The sequence below is a fragment of the Paramormyrops kingsleyae genome, chromosome 11 (assembly GCF_048594095.1).
Source record: "Paramormyrops kingsleyae isolate MSU_618 chromosome 11, PKINGS_0.4, whole genome shotgun sequence".
NCBI classification, from domain to species: Eukaryota; Metazoa; Chordata; class Actinopteri; order Osteoglossiformes; family Mormyridae; genus Paramormyrops; species Paramormyrops kingsleyae.
The window spans coordinates 21901509-21912820 of NC_132807.1; the positions used below are offsets into that span (position 1 = coordinate 21901509).

General features: G+C 46.5%; 1 long non-coding RNA gene across 1 annotated transcript; it reads left to right on the forward strand.

The window, feature by feature from the left end:
* The first annotated feature begins 5706 nt into the window (after positions 1–5706).
* Positions 5707–10590, forward strand: LOC111832966 (uncharacterized). The gene is made up of 3 exons (XR_002835626.2): positions 5707–5787; positions 7337–7443; positions 10476–10590. It is a non-coding gene; the product is annotated as an uncharacterized lncRNA (long non-coding RNA).
* The last annotated feature ends 722 nt before the right edge of the window (positions 10591–11312 follow it).

The window sequence follows — 11312 nt, forward strand, 5'->3', positions numbered from 1 at the left end:
ATCTGAAGACCCATTAAAATGTCTCTCGCTCGGATTTTCCTGATTGAAATGCGTTTGTTGTTGTGGCACCAGCCGCTGCTGCCTTTGTCTGTTCAGGGTCCCATGTGTTAAACGCACATACTCTAAGTCACCCTGGGATAGCAAGCCTACTGGAGTAGACTGTGTGTATTATAAGGGGGCTGCTTTGAAATCTGAAACATATGGCAAAAACAAAACAAACCAGTGTAACAATCACTACCTAAACCACTCAGAAAGTCACATGACATATGAACTTCTCAGTTGACTTAGAAATACTCAAGGCTCTTAATAAAACAACTCGCTGGGTGCACACAAACCCACACGCCTCTGAACAGTTAGTGGTGTAGAAGCCCGAAAGGCATTGGTCTACTGACCTGCTATGGGCGTCTCTGCATTTCACATTCGCTGACGCAGTCAAGCCAAGCAAAGTCATCCCAACTTATCAACCATGAAAAGTTGGGTCTGAATGGGGTGATCAATGAAGGAGAAAAGGAGGGGAGTGAAGGAGAGAGGAGAAACGGGGAATGGATTAAGGGTTTAGTCTCCCTTAGGGCATGACCTGAGTGGAACCTTAAAGGCAGAAGAAGCCACTTGAGTGCAGTGCATGGTGGGAGAACCATGCTAAGAGGAAGTGGCTCTCTGAGTCACACCATACCATGAACTAATGTCTCCCAGGCAGTGAAACACCTGAAAGTAGACAGCTTCCTTCATAATGTGGGGGCAAGGGTTTGGTATGGAGGGGTAACTGCATACACCCACATACACCCCCTTGCACTGGCAAACTCTGAAACACAAATACCAGCAATGATACACATTTGGTGTGTGGCCTTATTCCATGAGGGGGATGACTTCTGAAGCGTGTCCAGGAGAACACTGAACTTTTACGCAAGAGACACTCATTTAAATCCCTGCATTTATGCCCAGGCTCATGGTTCTGCACCTACATCAGAATGCACACCACATTCCCACGCTAGTGCACTGCCAAAGCACCATGATTAAAACTGAAAATATCTGGGCGTGTGATTCCCCAGACGTCCGACGGACTTATTAATCTCTAATTAGCCAGCAATTTAAGGAAAAAGCCATTAGGGGTCAATCTGGACAGAAATAATTCTGCCAGTGTTCCACAGCAACTGGCCAGTCTTGAGCTGAGCTCCCCCAGGGACTCCCGGTGGAAGCAAGAGGGGAGGTTACAGAGGTGGGCGGTCCCCACAGCGGAGGGGGTGTGGTCCCCACAGAGGAGGGGGTGTGGCCAAAAGGACAGGCCAGCACACTGGTGCACAGATTTGGCAGGGAAGCCTGGAAAGCTGCTGCGGCATCTGCTGCCAGCGCTACTGGCGCTGTGATGTCACTGCCTCCGCCGTCAGCTGTCACCTTGGACGCGAGTCAAGTCGCGTCATGCTCCGCTCTGCTGTTCATCTCATCACGTGCGGCGCATCTGGGCTCCTGCGGACACGCTGGAGCTGGATGTGTGTTTGTCTTCTGTGTGGTAGGTTCCATAGAGGGGCCTGGGCCTCGTACTGGGATTCCCAGGAGATTCTTCTCTGGAGGAAGGTGATGGGGGTGTTGTGACCCTACTGTGACATAAAAGGACCAACTTAAAGGCAGCCAATCAATGGAGTGGCCAGTCCAATCACATTTTGTTTACTATGCTCCAGTAGTCATGAAAGAATCTCAACACAACCCCAATTAAATAACTTGAAATAGCAGGGCAGGTCTTTCGATGGAATAAAAGGGATTATCTTTGTGTATAGCCTTACATATATTTAACTGGTACTTTTCACCAAAGTGGCTTATGATAAAGGAGAAGGTTATAACACATCGTTAGCATAATTCTCTGTTTGATGACCTACACGTGCTGTTAGCCTCAAGAGGAAGTCCCCAATGCTTGATTCCTACACTCCCAGCCTCCCTCTAACGCCACACTGCTGTAAAATCGTAAAACACTCGCCATGCTCCGGGTATCTCAGATTAGCTGCGTTTCCAAAGACCACAGCACACAATGTCCTACCAAGACCACATTGTGAAATTAAACCGTTTACATTTAATTACAGCGAACTCTCCGAGTCCGAGCGCATAAAAAATACAATATGCGATGGAGCCGCTTTATTGATTTCCAGCTTAATTGTGAGTCAGATGCACAGGGTTGCTGCATACTTTATTCATGTATTATTATTTATTGATCGGGTATATGCCCTTATACAGATCAGAGCAGAGAGTAGCAGGAGATAGGAGCACAGAGCAGTTCTTGGTAAGTGCTGAACACACTGTGGAGCTGTGAAGAAGTGCAGCATCAGCTACAGGCGGCAATAAGCCCTCGATTTAAGCCGATGCCATTGCGCAGTTCACACCGAGATGCTAATGGCGCTGCTTGTCAGGCCTTCAGTGCAGAGGTCCTGGTTAAAGAGGAGGATTTTCCAAAAGCTTGCTGATGTGTGGGTCTTGCTGAATGCAGCCAGCGACTCAGTCCCCACTCTGGTTATAGTACTGCAGTAGTGGAGGGTAAGGGTGAGGACTTTATGAGATGGAGAGCTAGCGGCCCATGCTGACTATTTGAACATATAACTTTATGTTAATTTATTATTATCATGATTTATTTGTTTGATTGTTTATTTCCTCGATGTCCTTTTTCAGAACTTCATGTTTGTGCATTGTGTACTTTTTAAGCATCTTATTTTCGTCTGTTATATGTTTACTGTCTATGCACTTAGTCTTGTTTTGCACTGTATGTTTGTTTGTCTGCACTTTACCTGCTTCTGTATGCAACAGAATTTCCCCCTGGGATCGATAAAGTTCATCGTTAAAGTTGCTGGAATGCTGGGTGAGAGGGAGAGGTCAGCTGACCTGCGCCGGGGTGATTCTCCTCACAAATGGTCGATAATGGTCCAAACTGAGCTGACTGGCCTGCTCCATATGAACCTCTCAACCCCTCTGTTACATTCCTCCTCCATGGAGGCCCAGGGCCAAGAATACATCCTCTACAGGAGCCGGACCAGAATGGTGAAAAAATGAATAGATGCTGTGGACTATAAGACTGTAGCAGACAATGGGAATGTGCGAGAGAGAGAGAGAGAGAGAGAGAGGGAGGGAGGAATGCATGGTATGTATCCCATTGTTGTGCAGAATGATGAAATAAATAAATAAACAAACAAACAAACAAGCGGGCGTGCTCCCGGCAGCCTATGAATATTGCATTAGCAGGCGAGGGGGACGTGTGCAGCAGGAACATCTGGCCCCGTCCATGGGGACCCTCATGGCAAGAAGGCTGCAACTTTTGGGGGAGGGGGGTGGCAATAAAAAAAACGCAAGTGAGGTTTCGCATCATATGCCTGATTTGTTTTGCTAATTTGATTCTGAACAGCAGCAGCCCCCAAAGTACTGGTACCACATGAGTGGTACCCAGGGCGGAGAAGCAGTGCTTCACACTTCCGGAATGGCATGAACGGCGTGACCAATCCGGACTGCTTTTTCCAATGGGAGTTGTCTCCCTCTGGACCTACCGCAAGTTAGCGATGTCTGTAATGAACACGCTTTATTGAGTCTTCCTTCCCACCCCCCCTTCCTCTGAAGTCCGTATCGGCCGGTTTATTAAGTCCGTCTATCCCATCGAGCTCCACGCCTGAATCGCTCATTGTCCGGCTGTAATGGCGCATAGGAGGGAGAGGCTGGGCTTTGAAAAGCCAGAGGAAGGCTGCATTAGAGAGCGAAAGAGGCTGAGACAGTCATCTGCATAATTGTTACGGGAGGATTCAGCGCACGCTCTCGCAGGTGTACAATTAGAGTGGCCTTGCATCTCTGCCGTGCGGCTCAGACACGGCCCATTGTCATTCGCCGCGGCGGCCTGCCTGTGCTCACCGAGAGCTCTGGTTTTTTCTCCTCTCCCCCTCCTGTGTGGGTGTGATGGGTGGGGGGGGGGGGAAATAAATAAATAAAAATAAAAATAAAATGGAGGACTAATTGCTTCGGATAATGAAAGCCAGCCCTCCGGATCCATTTTCTTCATTCTCCACTGGGCCCTGATGCACGACGTTGTCTGGAAGCTCTTCATTTGATCTATACATTACTAATATCCACGTTTGATTTGTAGATGGCTTAGAGGGCACATGATATGTGTGTTGCGTGCAGATTGTTATGTGCCTGTCATGTACTTTATCCCCAGCATTAAAACGATGGTTGAGAGTACATCTCTGTCACAGAAAAATCTCGATCTGACTAAACAGTAGCGATAGTAATAGTAAGGGGATCTTCACCCTGTCTTATTTAGCTGTTCTTTGAATTTTTGTGATCTTTCAAAAGGTGATGTAATACGGTTATTGATTTTTAACCATGCAAAGAGTGCTGAATGTTATTCAGAGTCTCACACTGAGTTGAGATGAGGTCATGGCTGATTCAAGCATAGACTGAAGACTGGGCATCAGCACCAGTGACTGCAAAAAGTATGTGAGTCCTTCTCGTCACTGAGGCTATGGTAGGACATGGGTTCAGATCTCACTGGGTGGGACCAGATGTTGTCTAGCCAATTGAGGGCTATAGAAGGCTTTATCTAGCCATGGGTTTGGGGGAGGAGTTTGTCTCATAAGGACCCAGAGTGTCCAGTCTCAGCCCAGATAGTAGAAGCTAAAATTCAGACTGCATATTGGACAGGTGGGGAATTTTAATAACCTGTGTTCCAGAATGGTGAGCAGGATGGAGGCCGTAGCAAATCCAAGGAACTTCAATGCTAACCCCATGGACTTCAAAGAACCTCCCCCCCCACTGATGTGGGGCAGTTGTGGCGTGATGTGGTCTCTAGTAGATTCATATGCAGCCAACATCCAAACCCCAAAGATGTTCTGAAGATGCATGCATGTAGCACGTCAGTGCGTCAATGTCTCCTGCGATCACTGGGCTTTGATCACTGGGCTCTTCCAGACGCTCGACAACTTCATCCAGAGTACCTCATGGCTAGATAGACCCTTCGCTCCAGGATCAAGTGCACAACTAATGTGTGCGATGCCTTCCCAGGCTGAGATGTGTAAGCAGATTCTGCGTATGCTTGAGAAAACAACCCTGGGCATTTCTCCATCGTACATTTGAAGCATCACATACAGCAACATTTCCCAGTTGTGAAATGAGGTGAAGAATGCACTCCAGTGTAAAGACAGTGAAATCCGCTGTTTGTCGCTTTAATCTCTGAGGCTCCCAGTTTTCATTCACCCTCTCTCTACACCTCCTTCCCACCCCCCCCTTAGCTCTCCCCTCCTTTCAGGCTCCTCTTCTCTGGGGACTTGGAGAACCACAGGTGTGGAGAGCTTGATACCAACACACAACTGTGAATCAAGCGAAGAGGCTCCCTGGTCACCCCTTAATCATATTCTCCAGCATAGGCGGTCGACCTTCTGTTGTTGGGAGCCGATGGGACTGGAGTTTGGAGGGGAGGGGTGGGACCCAGACAGCTGCCCCCCCCATCCCCCTATTGGCTAGATAATCAAACGAGATGCTTGTCTGAATTCCCCTCCTGATTGGGAGGGAATGATTTATTTTGTGTCAGCCTCCCATTTTTCTTACTTTTTTTAAATCAGGAACGTCACGTAGCACCCTGGGTTTTTCGTGGTAGCCAAACACGCTGCATTGTGTTAAGGACGTATGCTGCACCATGTAAATGAAAGCGGTCAGTTTTGCACTCTTGTTTTTCCCACAGGTCAGTGATGGGTCTGCTTTCTTGACAGTAATGTTCTCAAGCTTGATTTCCAGGCTCAGAGGATGGACGGTTTTCTCCAGCACCAGAAGGTCAGTCTGTATTTTTCCTGTCAAGAGTTTGTTTTGTATGTGAAAATCACCCCCACCCCCAACAACTCAACTAGGAATTCAGTCCAGAAAAAAATTATTTTCCTTGAAACTCTCTTTCTTTTGAAACACTTAAAACAACCACAACTTTTAAAACTTTTCAATATTCCTCACCTTCAAAATTGGTTAGCAATATCGTTTTTTTTTTTTTGTAATAATATTGAGAATGCTTTTCAAGGTTTTGTGGTGATAGTCTCTGTATCTTTACATAAAATTGTGAGACTATATTTAAGAGCATTTCTCAATATATTTTTGTATTCACAGTTTTTTCTCATGCGGACATGCTATTTGCTATGCACTAGGCCAAAATACTACAGACCACACACATACATTTATTACAAGTTTATTTGATGAATGATCTATCAAATTTCCATCTATCCATAGATCTACCAACTGCTTTTAAAGGTTCACAGAGTAAGTGAATTGCAAATATATTATGAATTCAACTAACAATTAGTGACTGTTATGAATTGGTTTGTGTGTAGTTTTCATGACCTTGTGAACAATATGTATATATATATTTTACATAAGTATTTGCAGTGCCGGCAATATGATGACCTCTACCCTGTGACATGGGTGGTGGCAGACACAACTGCATTACTTATTTAAACACTAAAAGCATGTATTCCAATTCTAAATCTGATACAGCAAAAAGATGGTCTTGTAAGTCACACGATATGGTGTTTAAGACTTAATTTTATCTGGTACATGTGTGGTTTGCGGTTCTGTGGGTTAGGATGGTGGCCCTGTGATTGGAAGGTTACTGTTTCAAATCCCACGATTTCACCAAGACCCTTGTCCCCAATTGCTCTGGTATCTGCTAAACAAAAGGTAACCATATTTGCAGGGTATAGTTGTATCCTGTCTCTTCTGATTGCATGCATGGTAATAATTATATAAAGGTTTAAAGGGGAGACAAGATGTTGGTGTGACCTCACACCTCTGGGGGGTTGAATCCCTTCTCTGTTCTGTGTGTGGAACAATAGGATGTTCTCATGTTCTCCCTGTGGTCCTTTGTTTTCTTCCAGTAGTCTCAAACTGGCGTCTCTAAATTGCCCATAGTGTGCCTGACGGACTGTCATCCCATCCGGAGTTCAATGCGACCCTGGGTGGATACGGAATACGGATGAATAGCTGCAGCGTTTGATACTTTTTTGTCTTTGCTTTTTCTTTAACACTGTGCATTTAATTTCCGGAAGTCTCCCAACATGAAATTAAACCCACGGTTTATGCTAATGGGAAACAGCAAGAACGCACATCTAATTTGGACCAAAAAATTGTAGGTGGCTACAATCAGAGTGTATTTACCAGTAACCTCAGTAAATCCAACATCAGGTGCTCCTAAGAAATGTTTTACCAGGAAATGTATGCAAATTTTTAAGGACACCAGATAAATGAGACCTGCTGAATGAGGCCCGCCGAGAATATAGTGTTTTGTTTAACCTTTTTAAGTTTTTAATCATTTTATTTATTCATTTTGTTCCTGTATCAGAATTGGATCAGGATCAGAGCAGAACATTTTACGCTGGATTTCTTGGAGGTTTTGCTCTGCTGTCAGCCAAATCAGCTCCTCTTCAAGTGAACAAACAAGAGCTGGAGGTGCGACTTGCACTTTGCTAACGAGACGGAATGGTGGCGAGAGGGATTGGATTTCCATGGGTTTCTGCGAGCCGCTGTACGGCACTCTGCGGTCCAGCTCTGGCTGAAGTCTTGCTGCCTGTCTCTTAATCTCTCCTCCTTTCCCTGTAAGAGCCGATGTGCCTGTTCAGGCTTTACTGTCCTCGTGGGGTAATTAAGCCAGTTGCACTCACTGGAGTGGCCTGCTAGAAGCAGCATAGTGAAGTAAGAGTGTACACCGTCACGGGGGGGGGGGATTTCCGCTACTCCCATTTGCCATGATGCGACCACACACTACTATGAGCTGGTGGGGGGGGGGGGGGCTAAGCACTCCCAAGCTGGGGGGTCGGGTCAGCAGAAACTTGTGTTCGGAGCAACCGCTGGCTCACTCAAGATCAGCAGTTCCAGGCCACCTGAGCACCCCCATCATTAACAGCTGCATAGCCGCCCTGTGCACTGGCTGGATGGCGCACTGGGAGGCCCCTGGGTGCCCCTGGGGGCCGCTGGCCAGGTCCCTCCCCCCAGAAGTGCAACGCCACTTAGACCCCTGGTACCGACAAATATCGCGGGCCTGGATCCTCGCCATCGAGGGGAAACACGTCAGATACACATAAGAGATTTCACACCTTCCATACTTCTTGTGAGTCCACATGAATGTCCAAACGTCAGACACCTCACCCGCCACAAAGAGCCAATATTCCCCACACACGTCAGTGGCTCTCCCTCTCCCCATTGCTGGGATCTCCTGCGGTAACACAAAACGTGTTATGCACACAACATGGAGAAGTGATCTCTCCACAACCCTACGGGATGTTCTCTGGGGGCGCACGCTCTGTCACGGGTCCAGCATGAGACTCCCTGCTGCCGAGGGGACTGCGTCTGAACTCGCGTGGCGCAGGAAATCGAGACAATGACAAATTAATCCACATGCAAATTTATGGGGGCTTATTGCTTATTTGGAGGACGGTCTGGTTATTGTCCAGGATGAGGTAGAGTCTACGACCACAAGGAAACGTGTCCGGACTGAGCAGTTTGGCCAGCTACCACTGAGACCATCACCAGGAGAAGCGTTGTGAAGACCACATGAGATATATTGCTTGTAAACGTTCAGCGGTTCCATGTATGACTTCTGCGTTACTCATAGCTGTACGTATGCGTGGGAGTGTGAATCTATGGGCATTGATGCCGAGCAACGTGTTTGACGTGTACCGTTTGTGAAAAACAGAACTCCAGATATACGCCTACCACACCAACACAATTAGCCAATAAGTCAATAGATAGGCTAATTAAGCGACCCACTATAGCTACACGCAGATGTCAGTATGGCAGGAGGTGGAGGATAATGAATTCGTAACATGAAAGCTGTCAGTTGAACTCCCGGGATGGGACTCGCTGTCGGACTCCCAAGCGAGGAGCCTGGCCCGGATCTCTCCGGAAGGATATGTACATGGGTGTGGAAACCGTAATCTGCTTTGGAAGGACACAGCAGCTAAACTACTACATCAAAACTACATCAAAAGTAAATCAACATGCATTATAATGCACTGGTTAACTGTGTACAGGTGTGAGGAAAGGTTTTACGGACCTTTGGGATAATCTTAATTTATGATCTTCATCTATCTGGTAACAAGAGTCTTATTTAACAAATAATATAGTATTTGACATTTGCATTGTTGCATGTATTGAACAAATGGTTTAAATCATTTTGAACCAAATTTATTGGGGGGGGGGGGGGGTAGGGGGTGCAGTCATCTAGGACTAAAATATGATAACCTGGTGGAGGGTTTTTGATCGTAATTTTATTTTGTATAACCACACACCAAAATGGTCCCGCACCACAAACGTGGTCCCACCAGCTGAGAAACTGTGATAGATGATGAACAATCATGTCATTGATGGAAAAGGTATATGAACTGTTTTTTAAGGGTTAATGGAACCTCCAAAACCTCAGCCAAACTCTTTCTATCGCTCCTGCTGAGACCCACATAGCGGTTATGAGGTTTTTGCAGCGTCTCTGGTGGCCTCCTAGTGGCAGACAGGACGCCTCCTTCTGAGCTTCAGGGATATCGCCGTCCTTTTTTGAGCCCAGCTTTTTATGGGGAACCCCAGCTCTGATCCACAGTCTGGCCTCACTAACCTGGCAAGAGGTACCAGCAGGTCCACAACAATCCCCCGGCCTCAGAGGTGCCGTCTCACCTGTCAAGAAAGGTGTCTCCGTGTCTAATTTGACACACCTCTTAGCAGAACAAATTAAATTTGTCAGCTGGAAGTTACAGCTGGAAACGCAGAACCAGCTTTTGGGGACTCGTCAATGTAATGATGTGAATTTTTTGTGGCACCCAGACGCACACGTGGAAAGAGGAAGATTTCGATGGTTACCTGTGCCTGCGCTTGTGAGCGTGTATGAGAGAGTGAGCGTCCAGCATGTCACCGTGCATGTGTGCGTCATTTAAGGCAGTGTTTCTCAAACCAGTCCCTGGGGACCCCAGGATGATCTACATTTTTGCTCCAGCCCAGTTAATCTGAACCAAACAGGCAAGAACAAACCAAGCAATCTAGAACGAACCAAACAGTCATGAAGACCTGGTTCAGGTGGGTTGGGAGCTGGGAGGACTGTCTGGGGGTCCCTTGGGAATGGGATGAGAAGCACTGATTTAAGGGGACATGTGTGCATGTTTCTATGTGTTTAATGTGCGTTTTTTTCACATTTGTTAGTGTGATGTATGTTTGTGTGTACACTACTGAGAGAGCATCACGCCTGTGTGTGCACGCATGTGTTTATATGTGCATTGGGGGCGGGGCTTGATGGTATGGGGCTCCACCATTGCTTCTCACTCTCCTGATTAAATCAGCAATTCAGATAAATTGTTGGTCTGTTTTCACAGCAGAGACAGCGAGTAAATTAAAAGCAGGAGCTGACAGAGAAGCATATGGTGCGAGTCTCTGCAAGAGGGGGTGGGGGGGGGGGAAAGCAAAGATTAATTGATAATAGCTGGCTCCTTCACCCCCTCCAGGAGGGTTTGGTGTATGCCATTGGAATTTTAACAGCAAGCCAGCGTGTGGAGACCCAGAGAGGGGAGCCGGATAAGAGGTTCGACACGCCAGATCCGCCGCTCCCGTCGGGACGGAAAATCTCCATCCGGAGAGCGACATCAGCCGTTCCCGTCAGAGGCGGCTGTGCCGGCCGCTTTGGGCAGGTGCTTTTCACTCTCAGAGGGGGGGACGGCACAGAGCTTTGGTCACATGCTTGCATTTGGTTGTTGGTATTTCCAAGCATTACAATTTACATTTTATTAATTTTGCAGATGCTTTTTATGGAAGCCGAGAAAGGCCAAGAAATATCATTACTTTTTAAGACTCTTTTCTCTTTATGGTGGACATTTTTTTTCCGAGATCTCAAGATAACAAATGCCGGTTTCTCATGATAATGGAATACAGTAATTACAAGGATTAACATATAGCCTAGTGCTCAGAATATTGCAGCCACAGCATATCATGGGTGGAGTCATCCTGTTTGAAATTACAATATATTGATCAGTACATCACATTTTTTTTAATCAAGGCTTGATGCAGGCTGAAATAGCTTTATGCTTTATTAACAGATCCTGTCTCTATGTTGCACCATGATACTGGGAGACTTAAATTTGATGTAAAGAAACAAACCATCACACCAACATTCAAATCTAAACAAATTGTTTGAATCGCTGGAGGTTATTCCTCTAAGCAAAAATGTGCTGTAGTGAATACTGTTCCATCTGCGCAATGGCGGACATACAGAGCAACCCTTAAATATCTGAACAGTGCCACATTTTTTGTTGCTTATGTTCTGCCCACCCAGCAAACTTGAAATG